We start from the raw sequence: 17,968 nt of genomic DNA on the forward strand, positions 1-17,968 counted from the left end.
TATGCATAGTATGAATAATTTAGCTAGAACAGAGGCATATTCAGGGGGTCACTTTTTCAAAACAATTGACGGAATTCCATGTGGGCCTGGAGATTTGTTGGTAGGTAAATTGACTAGGATGGATTTTACATATCTTGTCTGTATTTTAAGTTGGGCAATTTCGGGAGAGTCAAGTTCTAGTACTGGGACATTCTGGCTAGTATCGTCTATGGTAGAGTTTCTGGGAAATGTACTAGCAAAAGTATCCGCTTTCCCATGCGGGTCATTTGTAATGTTGCCATCTGAAGATTATAGTGGGGGAATGGAAGATGACTTATTAAAGTTATTATTGAAGGAATTAAGAGTTGACCAGAATATTCTATTGTCATTAGGGTTATTAAGTAGTTTTGATGCTTGCTTTTGAAGAAAGTTTGATTTTGCTTGATTTAATACAGCTTTTGCATGAATTCTAGCAATTTTAAATTGAGATCGTGATTCATTCATTGATTCATTCATTGCCAGACGCCATGTATCCCAGACGGGGTGGCCAATGGCTTAGAGTTAATTGTTTTACAGGGAGGGGCACTAATCCTGAACCAACCCCACTTGACACGTAGGGATGCCAACAGCATCTGGTGTTCCCAGGCCGTCACCCATGCAAGTACTAACCAGACCCAACGTTGCTTAACTTCGCTGATCGGACGGGAAGCGGTGTACTCAACGTGGTATGTCCGTTCACGATATTTTTTATTTTAAGTAAGAGTTATATGCTAATGACTTTTTGGCTGTTGCTGTGGCACAGTTGCCATCAATCCGTTAAGGAGAGTTCGATCTTTTAGTGAACTGTTGACTTGGTCTGAATAAATCCATACCAGCTAATATTAAGTCGCAAATGTGGGACTGGGTAGAATTGGAATCACTAGAAAAGAAAGACTGCCATGGAATGTCAACAAGATAATTTCTAAATCCATCCCAGTTTGCCCTATCAAAGTGCCATCGGGTCACCCTGACAGGTTTGGAACAGGGAGGTGTGGGGGGGGGTTAACTAATAATGCTTTGATGAAATTGTGGTCAGAGGATCCAAGTGGTGACAGTACCTCTAGCTTGTATTGATCTGGATTATTTGTCAAGAATAAATCCAAGAGATGGGCATTATGGTCAGGATTATCAGGTATTCTGGTTGGTTGCTTTACCAGCTGGGTGAGATTAAACGATTCTGCAAACAGCTCGCACTCTTGACCAGCATCGTCAGTCCTGGTAGAATGCAATAACCATTCAACATTAGGTATGTTAAAATCACCCAAAATGGTAATTTCGGTGCTAAGGGCAAGGTTAAGGTTACTCAACTGTGTGGATATGGAATCAATTACACTGGGTTCCGAAGCAGCACTGGGGGAGCTCCATTTATGTAGCTAACATTCTTATACTGTAGGACTGAAACTTGTTATCCAGCTCTAATATTGTTCTAAGATTTATATAAACTTACCGTGAAGTATTTGTAATTATCTTTCTACTGTCAAATGCCTTAATCCCGTAAGGGGTGGCCAGAAACAAATCGCCCCAGTGTCACCCTGTCTTCCGCCACTTCACTACCCTCCCAACAGCTCACACCCTCCACTGTCATCTATATCTCCACTCCATCCCTCCATCTCATCCTCGGTCTCCTCCTCCCTCTCCCTTCCTCAACCTTGTTCACATACACTTTCCACATTAATCTCTCATTCTCCATCCTCTCCACATGGCCAAATCACCTCAATGTTTTTCTCCCAACACTTTCTATCACACTTTCATCCGCACAATAACACTTCTTCACTTCCTCATTTGTCAGTCTGCCTCTCCATGCAAGTTCACATGCTCCTCTCAAATAATTCATTTCCACTGCCCTCAATCATGATTGTGACCTTCCAAGAAGGTCTAAACTTCACTTCCATACGTTAGAGTTGGTATCACACTTCTGTCATGCAACGACCATTTTACATCCAGGCTCACTTCCCTATTTCTTATTACTGCTTTCAATGCATCAGCAACCTTTCTTCCCTCTTTTACCCTTCCAAGCACTTCATCCGCAAAACCTCCATCCTTTCTCATCACACACCAAAGTACTTAAGTGCACTCATATTTTCCATTTCCTCGTCATCCAACCTCACTGTGCATTCAGTGACTTCATTTCTATCGATAACCACAAATTAGCTCTTCCCTACATTCACTTTAGAGCATATGGAGTCACATGGAGAGATAGGCTGACAAATCAGGAAGTGAAGGAATGTTGTGATGTGGATGAGGATGTGGATGTGATAGGAAGCGTTAGGAAAAACACATTAAGGTGGTTTGGCCATGTGGAGAGGATGGAGAGTGAGAGACTGACGAGGAGAGTGTATGTGAGTGAGGTGGATGAGGGGAGAGGGAGTGGGAGACCAAGAATGTGATGGAGGGATGGAATGGAGGGGTATATGAGAAAGGGGTGTGTGAGCTGGGAGCAGGACAGTGAAATGGCAGGGGACAGAGCTACGTGGAGGCGATTTGTTTGTGGCCACCCCTTACGGGATTAGGGCGTCTGGCAAGAGATAGATAGATAGACACACATCCTCACCCATTCGCCATGCCTTGCAGTGCCCTTTTATCTTCACTCAACAACACAGTATCATCTGGAAACAACAGAAGAGGAAGTTTACAATCACTGTCCTCTTCCTTTAGGGCCGCTCCAACATCCACTGCCCTACCTTGTATCTCTCTCATAACCACATGCATATGCAGACAGAACAACCATGAAGACATGACACATCCCTGTTTCAGTCCAATATTCAGAGAGGATAATTCAGTCAGTGCACCATCTACACCCACTGCAGCCTTAGCGTCTTCAAATATACTCTTCACGGCAATCAACAGCATCACATTTTCTCCATATATTCTTAATATTTTCCACATTCCTTGTCCATCCTGTCTGCCATATGCTTTCTCCAAATCCACAAAGGCCGTAAAACTTCTTTCTCTTCTCTAGAAACTCTTCCATTAAAGACGTTATGATGAATATCTGATTAACACAAACTCTTCCTTTCCTAAAACCTCCCCGTTCTTCTCCAACAAATTCCATTGATATCTCCCTGACTCTGTCAATACGTATCCTATCATATATTGTCCTTTCACACTAAGAAGACAAAAACTAGGGTGGTCCTTAATTTTTAACTTTAAAAATTAGCTTCAGCTTCTACGGGACTTCCTTCCTATTGGTTAAAAAATGGTGTATGCAAATCTTCATGCCTTTTAGATGATTTAAACTGGTGCCACATCATGTTCAGTCATACTATTATGGCGTAATGTTAATATGCCATTAGGTTACATAGGTCCCTCTCTCTGCAGAGTATAAGCCCCTCACTGGGGGGGGGGTATCATGGGAACCCAACTTCGACTTATTGTTGCCTATTTTATGGTTTGTAATTGCTGTCAGCTGTAGCCTTCTTTGCGTCTGGATACACTTGCCCGTGTTGCTCAACGACCTGGAGAAGAAACTGCCGTTGATCTTCGTTCTTGGTCAACACTGGATTAAACTCTTGAATTAGTGCTACCCATCTTTCAGCAAAGTCATTTGTTATCTGTAGCCCCTGGACAATACGCTCTTCTTCCTTGTAATCCTCACAACTTTCCCAAGTGGATGGATCGAAGTGTAGGAATGAATGAGGAAGGCCAAGCAGCGTGAAGATCTTCTTGCTGTTACTTGTCACTAAACTTGAAATTGTTGCCTGACTCAGTGCTGTCGCCTCGAGTTCAACTGTTACACTCTTTAGTTGATCTTTGCTTTATTCCTCGTTATGAGCCATCACGATTTTTCGCTTGTCATTAAAGTCAAAAGATGGATAAAAAAAAGGTCAGTGCAACTAATTTGTCTGATAAATAACACAAGTGACGGCTAATGCACAGTACATACTACACTTCCCTCTCAAAATTCAAAAAGAAAAATGGCTGCTGTAAATCAAGCCTCAGAGTCCCCAAGGGGGGGGGGAACATAAATTCCTCCACCATCCGCCCCTCTCCCGGTGACGACTGAGAGAGATGCCTGGAGTCACTGCCTGACTCAATTCTTCTTCATTTCTTCAACATTCGTGGCCTTTCTTCTAACTTTCTCTCCATCAAACACCACCTCTCTTCCACTAAACCTCACCTTCTCTTTTTGACAGAGACTCAGCTGTCTGAGGCAACTGACAGCAAACCCTTTTCTGTTTCCTCCTACTTTCTCTATACATATTTCAAAGCCAAAGGTGAATGTTGTGTATATGTACACAACGATCTATCTTGCTCTTCTGTTTGTGAATTTGATTCTTCTGAATGCTCTACTCTCTGGCTTCGGCTTTCTTGCCATTCTCTCCTTAAATATATCTGTGCTGTTTACTTATCCCTTCATTCTACTGACTATCAAAAATTCTTTGACTCTCTTACTTTAACAATGGAAAACATTCTATCCATTTCTCCTTTTTCCGAAATCTCCATTCTAGGAGATTTCAATGTTCACCACTACCTTTGGCTCTCCTCTCCTTTCACTGATCCACCTGGTGAACAAGCCGACATCTTTTCTATCCTTAATGACCTAGAGTAGCTTGTACAGCATCCTACCCATTTCCCTGACTGCCTTGGAGAGAACTCAAACATGACCTTTTCCTTGCAACTAATCCTTCTGCTTACACCGTTAATCTTTCCTCTCCATTGGGCTCCTCTGATCACAACCTTATTACCTTAACCTGTCCTATCGCTCTGGTACGGCCTGTGGACCCTCCAAAGAAACGTCGTCTGTGGCACTTTGGAGCTGCAGATTGGGAGGCCCTCAGACAGTACTTCTTTGATTTTCCCTGGAATGATTATTGCTTCCATGGCCGGGAGCGATCTGAGTGTGCCTTGTGCATTACAGTGGTTATTCTCTTGGGCATGGAAGCATACATTCCTTTCTCATATCCTTTTGACTAATACAAGAGCCTTGGTTTAATCGCGCTTGTTATAATTTTGTCCGCAACAAGAAGAGGGCCTATAAATGGTACTGTAGCCAACCCACAACTAAATCACATCTTGTTTATGTTTCTGCCCGGAATCGTGCTAAGTCTGTTCTTCGCACTGTTAAAAATAATTTCATCCGTACTAAGTGCTCTGAACTCTCAAAGTAGAATTTTTCTCGCTCCTTCTGGCACCTTGCCAAAAACCTTTCTAACAACTCTACCTCATCATCCTTCCCTCCTCTTCTCTATTCTGATGGCTCTGTAGCTATTTCTTCTACTGATAAAGCAGATCTCTTCACTCAGACTTTCTCCTTCAATTCCATCTTAGATGATTCTGGTGCTCTTCCTCCATCACTTCCCCCCTCAGACTTCCTCATGGCTGACATTAAAATTTCTTCAGCTGATGTATATTCTGCCATCACTGGCCTCAATACTATCAAGGCATATGGGCCTGATTGAGTCCCTCCTGTTGTCATCAAGAACTATGCTTCAGTGCTTATACCCTGCCTAGGTAAACTCTTTTGCTTTTGTCTGTCAACTTGAACCTTTCCTTCTTGCTGGAAGTTTGCTCTCATTCGGCCAGTCCCAAAGAAGGGTGACCGTTCCCAACCCTCTAACTATCGTCCAATTGTTTTAACATCCAGTGTCTCAAAAGTTTTCGAGTCAACTCTTAATAGAAAAATTTTAAAACATCTTTCCTATCACAAAATCAGACTTTACTAATCTACCAGAAGGCTCGCCGACATGTCGTAAAAATACCCCTGCTAATACCAATACACCAGTCCTGTATGAGACAGCCCTAGCATGTATTCAGTATGGACGGTGGGTGTTAGCAACGAAGTGGTGACATGTAGAGGTGTGCGGTACGTAGGAGGACTACAGGGCCTTGAAAGCAGGCTGTGAAGCCTATGCCCAGAGTCGGCCACAATAAAAAATAAAAAAAAATCTTCTTTCTGATCGTCAGTACGGGTTCCATCAGGGATTGTCCATTGGCAGTCTCCTCACCTACCTCTCAGACTCCTGGTCATCCTGCTTTCAGGACTTTCGCGAAAGCTTTGCCATAGCACTTGACATTTCAAAAGGTTTCGATCTAGTCTGGCAAATATCTTTAATTTCCAAACTGCCCTCTTATGGTTTCTATCCTTCTATCTGTGCCTTCATCTACAGCTTCCTTTCTGGTCGTTCTATAGCTGCTGTTGTAGACGGCCATCGTTCTCCTAGATCTATCAACAGTGGTGTTCCTCGGGGGTCTGTCCAACTCTCTTCTTTTTGTCATCAATAACCTTCTAAGCTGTACATCTAACCCTATCCACTCGTATGCTGATAACATCACCCTTCACCTCTCTATTTGGTTCCTGCAACGTCCTTCTCAGCAGTTACTTCAAGAAACAAAGGATGAGGCTATGGCACACCTAATGTCTGACTTGGCTCATATCTCTGACTGGGGTAAAAATACTCTTGTTGTTTTTATTGCATCACAAACTCAGTTTTTACACCTGTCAACCAGACAGAATCTTCCACAGGAGTACCCTCTAAGGTTTAATAATATCCCACTCAATCTTGCATCATCCCTGAACATGCTTGGGGTTTCATTCACTCGGGACTTATCTTGGAAAAATCACATTGCATGTCTTGTAAAATCTGCTTCCAAGAGATTAGGTGTGCTAAGCTGACTCCGTGCCTTCTTTACCCCTGCACAGTTGTAGACTTTATACACGGGTTTTATTCTCCCCTGTTTAGAGTACATCTCTCATGCATGGGGTGGCTCCCCACATACAGCTCTTCTCAATAGGGTGGAGTCAAAGGCTTTTCGTCTCATCAACTTTCCTCCTCTTACTGACTCCATTCAAACTCTGTCTCTTCGCTGCACTGTTGCATCTGTATCTCTTTTCTATCATTACTTGAATGGTCACTGCTTCTCTGAACTGTCTGCTTCCATCCCTCCACCTCTACGACGTGCGAAATGAACTCTCATCCCTTTTCTGTCCAGCTCTCTAATGCAAGCGTTAACCGTTATTCCCAATCTTTCATTTATGCAACCAGTCAACTCTGGAACTGTCTGCCTCTGTCTGTATTTACTACTTCCTGTGATCTCCAGTCTTTCAAATGCAGTGTGTCCAGGCATCTCGAAATGAACGGATCTTGAATTTGGCTCTCATTTGTATTGTTTTTGTTTTTTCTTGGAGAGAACGGTTTGTGGGCTCCTGGCCTTTGGTTCCTTCTTTCTTGCATTAAAAAAAAGGCTTCCAAGCATACTGTGAGATGTCCTTATCAGGATAAAGTAACAATTCCTGGAGAAGCCTCAGATCGTTTGCTGGAGCTGGAGCTGCTTTTGTTGCCATGAACCATGATTTCAGGTATTGCTACACGATGAACACAACAAACAGCTTCAGTCCTCGGCCTTGCTTCAGTGTGATGCTTGTCTGATGATGGAAAAGGTAGACTTTGGTGCTATACATAACTTTAGCCATCCATCTGGCATGGTGGCAAGCACCAGGCCGCTGAGACCGTGTTCCTCAGAGCGGTAAACCACCCAAGACAACAATGGACAGTTCTAGCAGCTCTCTCTTTCTGTTCATTCAATGCATTTGTACTGTGACTTTAAGCACCACAAGTGGTGGTAAGAAAGTCTACTCCCACAGTCTCTGTACGCTCTTGCTTCCTTACAGACCTTCTCATTCTCATCCACACTCACCGATAATCAGTCATTGTCTTCCATTCATTCAGTTCACCACCTAACCCTCTCATCCCTCACCACATATACCTATGGATTATTTTGTGCCTGAAGAGGGTCTTGGCTATCACCAACCTCATACCCGCACAGATGTCCACCAGAGCACTATCATTCTCATTCACTTCTGCAAGCACACCCCATTCACCAACTACTTTCACATTCCCTACTCTTCCAGTCATATCATCAATCAAAAACACTCTGTCACTCCTTTTAAACTTTTCCATGCACTCTTCCAAATTAGCCCAGAACTCTTTTCACACTATGTCATAGGCTCATATACACACACAATCGCCCACGATTGTATTCCTACTTTCAGTCTTACCCACACACTTCTTGAACGAACTGAGCCATACTCCCTTACATTCTCCTTCCATCTCTTGCACACAACACATACACCCTCCTTTGGCCTCTCATTCTCACCCACTCCTGCACATATACCCAGTCCATACTCCAACTCTCTCACACTCTCACCTCGCCATTTAGTCTCAGTCAATCCACATGTGTCCACTTTTGCATCCTCAAACACCAAGACGGTCTCTCTCTTTCACCTTATCATTCAAGCTCCTCACATCCCACGTCGTAATCCACACCATGTCCTTTGTACAATTCTTGGTCGTCGTCTGTTAGTCAGTCCTGGTCTGAGGCATCTTGTTTGTCCTTTTAGGTAGCTGTTTTCCGGGGAGGGCACCTAATCCTCCGCCAACTGACACGTTGGGAACACGTACTGGTTGGTCATTAGGTGACCCCCCAGAGTATTGAATGATTTACTGGCCGACAGGATATCACTTGGATGGTCACTGTGTAGAGAGAAACTGAAGGGAAAAAAAAAAAAAAAAAAGCAACTGACTTCATTCTTCTAACTCGATCGCTTTATCCACTAACCTTGATCACTGAACCGTGAAAATGTCTACTGAGGACAGGTATAACGGTAAGGCATATACGTGTACTGCTTTATTAATAATCACCTCATGGTCACCGCCGTCTTCGTTCTCTCTCTCTCTCTCTCTCTCTCTCTCTTTACCACCAGAGGTCTCTCCAAATCTGATTAAAAATCATTAGGTGTTAGAAATACATAATGTAAGGTGTGTATGTGTGTGTGTGTGTGTGTGTGTGTGTGTGTGTGTATGTAAGTCAGAGGTCTGTTATGGTAAATAAATGTAGAAAATACTGATATAAGATTTATTTTCACCATCCCATCCCATCTTTAGGTCGGAATTAGCGTCAGCATGATTACATTTTGTTGTGATGATTTTTAATTATAATTTACTTAGGTCAAAAGCTCAACAAATGGACGTCTGCTGGACTAGTGGGCTGAGGGGCTTCAACCCGATTTAGCCCATAAAGGTTCAAGCCGTAGAGTATGTTAGAGTTGATGCAGTGCTGACTGAATGCCATCCAGGAATGAGTGACTGGTGCCCCCGTTTTAAATGTCTGGATTGAACAACCTAGCCCTGCTAAGTGGGATTATAGTTAGTTGTTTTTATGTAGGCTTATAAACTCACGGTCAGATAACTACCTTCTCATCCATAATATACGTGGTACGAACAAGGTCTCTTTTGATCCGTTGGTACATAACATAGTCAATGCCTTCAATGTAGCCGTGTGTGCCGTTCTGAACCTGCGACAGGAGGAAGGCCGCAGGGTCGTCAGAGTTGGTGAAGTGCAGGTACATCCGACGCCCTAGGGTTTGGTACACTTGGTTGGTTGATTCTAGGAGGGCTTGATGCAAGAACTCTGCAGCACCCAAAATGCCAGGGCTGGAAGAAGATGATGAAGGGGAGAAGGAGGAAGAGGAGGAGAAGGAGGAGGAGGAGAAGGAGGAGGAGGAAAAGCAGAAGAAAAGGAAGATGAAATATTAATGTCTTTTCAGTGTCGAGTAGTGTTGCGGACATAATTAGTGATCCACCACATTACGTTACCTAAACACTATGGACTGGCTTTTGAAATTCAGTGATGTCGTCTTAGGAGTCTAGGAAATTTTTCAGAATATAAGAAATTTCTAATTCGACTACAAATTTTTGAGGGTTCAGGTACAGAGAGAGAGAGGAAAATATCGACGACACTTCTCTAACGGGTGTCATGTGAAACGAACAAAAGAAGAGTATAAGAAGGAAGGATACTCTGTCGTCTGAAGAAATATCAGCATTATGGAAGTCAGGACACATTCCTGGCAGATGACTGGCAGTGAACACTTCCACGTGGGTGCACATCCAATGCCTCAGGGTGAAGTAGAAGGACTGTTTGAATCCTTTAGGGCCTGGGGAACTAATCGTCTTTAGTCTGCCGTGAAAGAACTGAAAAAAGGAGGTTTAGATTATGCCATTAAAGTTTCTCGAAACTTTGAAATTGCTCTTTTTATAAAAGGAATTAATTACATTTGGCGCCCAGTCCTATCATAATTATCTCCCGCCTTTACAGGGCGGAGCGATAATGTTTTTGCCCGCCTCTGTGTGTGTGTGTGTGTGTGTGTGTGTGTGTGTGTGTGTGTGTGTGTTTCCATTATATCTCATGAACGGCTTGAGCTATCAACGCGAAACCTTCAGGGTATGAAGATATAGCCTAAATCTTGGACGAGTTAAACAATAGGCACTCGGAGTCAAGGTCAAGGTCACCAAAATGGCTGCCAAAAGTCAATTAGTATTTATCGCCTGTATTAACAGCATTATAAATCATGAACGGCTTGAGCTATCAACATGAAACCTTCAAGGTATCAAGATATGGCCAAAATCTTGGCCGAGATCGAAAATGGGCATTAGAGGCCAAGGTCAAGGTCACCATAATGGCTGCCAAAGGTCAACTAGTTTTTATCGCCTGTCTTTAGCACCATTATATCTCATTAACGGCTTGAGCTATCAACATGAAAACTTTTCAGGTGTCAAGATATGGCCAAAGTCTTGGACTTGGCTAATAGCATATTCTGGCGGGCGATTAGCATTTGGCTTCCGAATGTTTTTCTTTCATTTAATTAAAGTTTCCACTGGGGTAAGAAATAATTTAGCACCAGTTTTGTCCAGAAACATACAGTAGTTCAAATTGATGTCATTCTGAAATTTTGTATGCAGTTAGTGGAGTATAAGACGATTTGATTTGAGTCGATTGGGACCATGTCGAGGTATATTAAACACATCTTCTGTATAAATTTTATAAATGAGATATGGCATGAGCTTACCGAAGACTTCTAGGGGGGACGAGCTTACATTTTCAAAGATATGTTAACTCCGATAGTTCGAAAAACCTCCTTCAAAGTGAACACAGTAATTTGGAGGTAGCAGAAAATAAATTCGTCTGACAGGTACAGACGAGTAAAAGAGAAGGAAAAGAAGAATCGCCCAGGAGAGGTCCTGTGGTATCCAATGCGACTAATACTGCCCGTAAGGTTTAAAAAAAAAAAAAAAAAAAATCTATCACATAACATGCATATAAAAACTTTCCATACTAGGTAATGCCACACCCAAGCCCTGTACATCGTCCTAATCAAAGCAGGTTTACAAACAATGAATTAATTAGTTTGTTTGTTAGTTAGTTTTAATTGTCATCGTCCATAATGCCTCTGTATTTCGCAGGAAATGTACACGGATTTTTTTTTTTTTTTTTTTTTACAGCTGTGGTCAGGAATATCGCTCCAGTTTTAGGTAAAAAAATTATGAAACTGCACAAAATCCTCAAAAGTTGATTAGGGTTCGAAAATAACATCACTGGATTTCAAAAGTCATCATTCACTGCCTTGCTGTTTATCGTAAGGCAGTGAATCGATAATAATTCTGCAACAGTACATCCAACACCCCAGGGAGCGATTGACAGACAGTCGCTGGATTCTTTGGGGGTCCGAGGTCTTTTGTGTGTGTGTGTGTGTGTGTGTGTGTGTGTGTGTAATTGGCCATAGTAAATACTGGCAACGTGGGATAGAGTGCCCCAAGAAAAAACTCGGCAACGTCACACCTTCGTCATCCCCCCCAAACAAAGTAAGGCTGCGTACACAGAGAAAGCAGGTTACGTGCGCGCTGGTTTCCGGCGCCGACCCTCGCTAGTTACCTGTGCAGGTAGGTGTTCACAAAGGAAGCAGGTAACCAGCTCCGACCCGCGCGACGTTAAAGGGACATTAAAGGGATAAGGGGACGTTAATGTCAACAAAATATTTTTTTGATAAAACTTCAACTATCAGCCTACATAATCAGATGTAGATTCACACAATATAATTCTATTTTGCTTACCTTCGCAATCTAATTCTCTGCTTATTTCAGCCCACAGTTTATCCGTTACATTTTTGCTTGCATGGAGCGTACTTCTTTTATCCCATAATGGTGATTGCTCAAAAACTTTGGCAATTAGGAGCTCAACGTCCATATTGCTCTGCAGTCTGTACACCTCTACCCACCTCTACCCGCACGGGTTGAGCAGGCAAGAATGGTCCGAGGATTCCAGAAAGCAGGTTGAAGCAGGCTGTCTGCTCCGACACGCTCGACCCCACTTCTTCTATGAACACCCTCACTTTTTTTTTTTTTTTTTTTTTTTTTATGTGTCCGACTCTGGCCAAAGGCTTCAGGGCCTATATTTCGGGGGCAGTAGCCTATCCCAAGGCCCAGTAGCCCTCCTACACCTCCACATGTCACCACTTCGGCGCTAACACCCACCGTCCATATTGAATACATGCTAGGGCTGTCTCATACAGGACTGTGTATTGGTATTAGCGGGGGTATTTTTACGACATGTCGGCGGGTCATCTGGTAGATCAGGAAAGTCTGCTTTTTAATGAAATTCAAATCCTTAAACTGTTCCCTGCCCCAGCCGGGATTCGAACCTGGGTCCATCAGGACTGCAGGCCGCCTCTCTACCGATTCAGCCACCGCCTCCCTGTTGGTATGGTTTAATTCTTGGCGCAGGTCGGCTCCAGTAACCCGCGCGGGTAGACCCGCTTTCTCTTTGAACGCACCCTTAGGTATTGTGGTAGGTTAACGTTAGGTTCAGTTTAACTTATTTGGGTATAGATTGGTTTAGAATCAAAACACGGCTTATCTGATAATTTTTTTTGTATGACTAAGTGTAACGAAAGAAAGAAACGCGGCCCGGACAACAAAGTCTCTGTTTTCTGCCTTACAGGGTCTGGGTGAGGGGAGACAGAGGTATAAGATCCTGAGTTATATGTTAGGATATATCCTCAACGATGCCGGAATCGGACATGTTCTGGGCATATAGTTCAATCGTGTAAGTCAGGGTGAAAACTGAACATAACACAGATTCATTGAGTTTACATTCAGGACATTCCGTCACTGTCACTTATATTAACACGCGGTAGTGAGAGAGAAAGTGCCCAGAATCTGGTTCAGCGGAACATGGTATTCTTCCAGCTTTCTATTCGAACCTAGACGATCAGGGAGTTTACACCAGAATATATAAAAATTTGGCCAGTGTGAACAGGTCCTTAGTCGCCAATGCGGATTTGGAAGCATGGAGCATGGAGAAAAGATATTTGGCAAAAAATCTCCTTACTCCAGCATACAACGCCTGCAAGTGGAAAGACCAGAGGGAAGAGGAAGAAGGTTAGTATTATACAATATTAAACTCCATTTTTCTCCTCAGGGTAATGAGACGAGACTGGAAACAAAACCACCATAGTGTAACACACGTAGCACACTGGGTCTGGGTGGCAGAGGACCAAAGAGAAGAAAACTGGTTAGATCTGTCAACAGTTAAAGCACAGGGGTTATTAGGGAAATCATTCATTTGGTGTTTGTCTTCCCGTTCATTATATCAGGTTTAATATGTATGTAAGCCTTTGAAGTAGGGTGATGACGACACAATTTTCTTAAACCCACACAGTATCCGAGATTCAACAAATTCATCCAAATTGTGTATACAGTGCGGGTAGTGAACAGAGACATAAGATTTGAAACAAAACTGACTCACATAAGTCTTGATTAAAAGTAAATTCGCAGAGATGATTCTACTCTTGCACTATATCTGAGTCTTGTAATTGCTCCAAAGTCTGTTTGCTAGTAGGGTAGTAGTAGTTGCAACCCACACTCACTTGACATGTGAACCCGGTGAACTGCAGGCTTGATTTGCCTTTTGCAGTCCACCATGCTCCTTTGGGGGAATAGGAAAGTAAATGAGGGACGTTTGTATAACCAGACAGTGGAACCATCCAGTTATATCGGTGCCACCACATGAAGGCGTCCCTATTCAGCACCAAGTTAATTCAAAAGAGGGATAATGAAAATGGAATTAAATCATGAATCTTTAGATCATGTCCGATTAAATCAGTTCCTCCAGCGTCTGTATGCAGCGCTGACATAGAGTACTGTGAAGAACATTGATATAATAAGACATAATAAAAAGTAAAGTGCTAAAACTACAAATTATGCTACTCTTACATGATATCAGATTCAGCCAGTTCCTGCAGTGTCTGTATACGGTGTGGGTAGACGGGCACGGTAAGCACTGACACAAGGTTGCTCATGTAGGCCGCTGCTAAGATGTCCACAGCCACCCACCAGAAAATTAGCCACACACGCGCCCACGAAAACACCCGCACCCTACTGTCATTCATGGACTGACCCAGCAGACTCGACACCACCTGAGAATTTATATGGGAATTAGTAACCTGCGAATTTAAAGCAGGGAATAGAGAAAGTTAAGGCCGGGAATTTTTGGTGAAATTTATATCTAGTGAACTTAGGATGGAATTTACAACATGGGAATTGTAACCCTCTTGACATCCATTGCCTGATCCAGCACCCTGAACACCGTCTGTACCATACAATGATTGAAACAAAATCCTATAAACATTGCACTAGAGCAGCGTTTCTTAACCTTTTCCGACCTCAGCACCCCCCTTGTAATAAGGTCTCAGTCCAGCACCCCTCTACATCTGGTTACTGGGACTGCAGTTGCTACACTACTGCAGGGTTAAAGTAAAGTGAAGTAATGCCTGACAGTTTATTTTATACTGTCTCAAAAAAACAAAAACAAAAAAAACAATCAAGGATGCCAATACTAAGCAAATCCAGTAAGAAAAAATATAATGCAGCATTTTCCAGCACCCCCTAAAATTGGTTTCAGCATCCCCTGGGGGTACTAGCACCCCAGGTTAAGAAACGCTGCACTAGAAGAAGTCTCCCTTAAGTTAAAGAGTTAATGCTTACGTGACATCATTTTGAATTGATAAATGGAAGCTGTTGCCAGAATACCAAATGTCCAGGTTCACTAATATTGAAGAATCTGTATCATATAATAGTTTAATAATTATGGTGTGATAATTCCGAGTAAATTGGCTCAGCAGTTTGGCAGTGTTGTGCAGTTCATTAGAGTCCCACGATGGCAGACCCTTGGTTCTTTCTTTAGCGTCATTGTCTGTTCATATTTGTCAAAGGGTAGTTGCATCAAACAGTGCTCCTTACCACTGCTTGTGTACCATAGGCGTCCGGGTGGATTTCATTGAGAGTTGCACATTGTGTCACATACGAATATGTCAGCCATCTGATATAATCTGAACTCACGGCAGAAGAAGAGTGCAAAGGAATTATGTAGATAGACTGATGGAATTTTCTGAACAGAACTATAATATATATATATATATATATATATATATATATATATATATATATATATATATATATATATATATATATATATATATATATATATAATTATCTTTTTAAAGATTTATAGAGTAATTGTGCCATTTCTATTCTGCCGTAACTTTTGGATCAGAAATATGGAGTTCTGCAGGATTTTAGACTACAATATATTACCTGATCCTGACACAGTTCTAGAAAGTAAACTGAAACACACTAAAATAGTAATTCTGGTTAGAAGACGTAGAATTATAGTTCTCAAATGCAAGAAGATCATTAAGGCTTACAGCTTTTTTCCCCTCTCACAAGTGTAACATAGACAGACGAAATATTTCTTATTACAGATAGGAGTTAGATAGCTAATACATCAGAGTGGCAACCACACTGAAATTAGATTAATGTATAACATCCTTGAATTTGTCTGCCTGGGACCAGATTTACCAATAAAGTTATCAGCAATTTTTTTTTTTTTTTTTTTTTTTTTTTTTTTTTTGTAAAATGGATTCGTTCACGCAGGAAATACAAGGAAACGAGAGTTCAAAATCTTCACACGTCTTTTGATTTTCCTGCAACCAAATACCTTCTCCAGTCAAAACCTTCTCGTAACTAGGATTTGTTTTTACAGGAAGGAAAAGGGAAAGGAAAGTGCAGAATGTTTTTGTTTCTGCTTCTTCCTGCAAAAACAAACTTTTGTTCTGTGAGACAGTAGTAGTAGTTGTTGTTCCCTAGGCAGTCTGTCAGAACAGCCCGGAGTCCCTAAGTAAGTCCATGGCCGAGACCAGGCTTTTCCACAGAGCTCTCAAGGAGTGTATGTTGTGTTGTTGGCGTAGGCGCTTGTGTGCAATGCAGTTTTTCATAATGTGCTTAATAGCATGGGGTGCTGTGTTGCATCCTGGACAGGCGTCAGCGAAGGAGTAATGCAGCCTCTTCCGATACTCAAGAGGGTTGGATGATGCTCACATCTCAGCGTGACTAGGTGGACCCTGTCCTCACGAGGGGGGTAGGATTCAGGAGGGTGGATATTAGGAGACGGTGCATGCAGCTGTGCGTTGTCCTTAAGTGACTGAATGGAGCGGTGAGTGATTTGAGTATGGATAGGCTTCTGGAAGCTGGTTTGAGGCAGACGAGGGGGAAGAGATGACAGTACTTGTGTATGATATCGTGGGCTGGGCGTTGTTTTGATGTTCCTTGGTGTGTGTGGATGTGCTGCCATGTAGTGTAGTGGATGGTGTGAGTTGTGGAGGTTGTGGCAAGAATTTGTGTTCCTTGCATGTCTAGATGATCCTTGACTTTGAGGATTTTGGTTTCTTGATGTAGGTGGTCTGTTGGTGTAGTAGCTTTGCAATCAATCAATCAATCATTTCCTGTGGCACCCTCGGGGATGCATAGGGCCTCGATGAACTCACACCACCACATCCTATCTTGTGCTAACTCCTCAAGATCTCCCCAACACTCATCTCCAGCTTCCCGTCTCATTGTCCTCACCCACGTCTCTTTTGGCCTTCCTCTACCTCTCCTACCAGGTGCCACCCACCCTGGTGTACCTCGTACTATTCCCTGTCTCCTATACACATGTCCTAGCCACTTCCATCGTGAGAATCTAACATATTCATCGATCGGCTGCACTCCCGTTATTTCTTTAATTCTACTATTTGGTATCCTTTCCCACCACTTAACTCCTAATATTCTTCTAAGTGCTTTATTTTCAAACACCAAGAATTTATTTTCCATAGTCACTGTGTTGTACCAAGACTCGTGTCCATAAATTAAGATACTCCTAACCATTACCTTATAAAGTTTGATTTTTGTATGCACAGAGAAATTGTTATTATTCCAAATATTTTTAAGATTCCCATTGCCTGATTAGCCTTCTTTAACCTTTCCTCGAATTCAAAGTTCAAAGAACCATCCTTGGCTAAATAAGTACCTAAATATTTAAACCTATCAACTTGCTTTACAACCATACCTCCAATTACACATTCCTGCGCATTTTCCATATTCATATTGATTATTTCAGTTTTTCCACAATTAATAACCAAACCCACCTTGCGACCTTCACTCACCAAACAGTCCAACACTCTCTGCATCTCTTCTGGCCCATCACAAATCAAAACTATATCATCTGCATAATCTAAATCCAAAAGTTTCCTGTTCTCTCCCCAAAGTATACCTGCACCGGTTTCTGTTCCAACACGTTTCATAATGTAATCAATGACCAATATAAATAGTAAAGGCGATAGAACACCACCTTGAATTACTCCGGACTTGACTTCAAACGAATCACTCAGACAACCATCAACTATCACTTTACAAAATGTGTCCTCATGCATGTTCATAATGACCCTCACAAACTCCTCTGGTATTCCATAATGTCTCATGATCTTCCCCATAGACTCTCTCGAAACACTATCAAAAGCCTTTTCAAAATCAACAAAACAAAGACTTAACGGTACTCTCATTTCATTAACTTGCTGCATCAAATGCCTAACTATAAAGATCTGATCATTGCAACCACGTCCCTTTCTAAAACCAGCCTGTTCATCCCTCAGAATACCCTCAACCACCGGCTCCAACCTATTTAACAACACTCTACTGAAAACTTTCAAAGCTATCGGTGACAAAGAGATTCCCCTCCAATTACCACATTCACTCAGGTCTCCTTTCTTCGGAACTTTAACAATTACACCATTCTTCCAAACTGA

At 42.3% G+C, this 17,968-nt stretch overlaps 1 pseudogene; it reads right to left on the reverse strand.

The window, feature by feature from the left end:
• Positions 1–599: 599 nt before the first annotated feature.
• LOC145398257 (5S ribosomal RNA) lies at positions 600–718 on the reverse strand (annotated as a pseudogene).
• Between the last annotated feature and the right edge of the window lie 17,250 nt (positions 719–17,968).

The sequence above is a fragment of the Coenobita brevimanus genome, chromosome 44 (assembly GCF_032717465.1).
Source record: "Coenobita brevimanus isolate Jiangsu-jjx chromosome 44, ASM3271746v2, whole genome shotgun sequence".
Classification (NCBI taxonomy): Eukaryota; Metazoa; Arthropoda; class Malacostraca; order Decapoda; family Coenobitidae; genus Coenobita; species Coenobita brevimanus.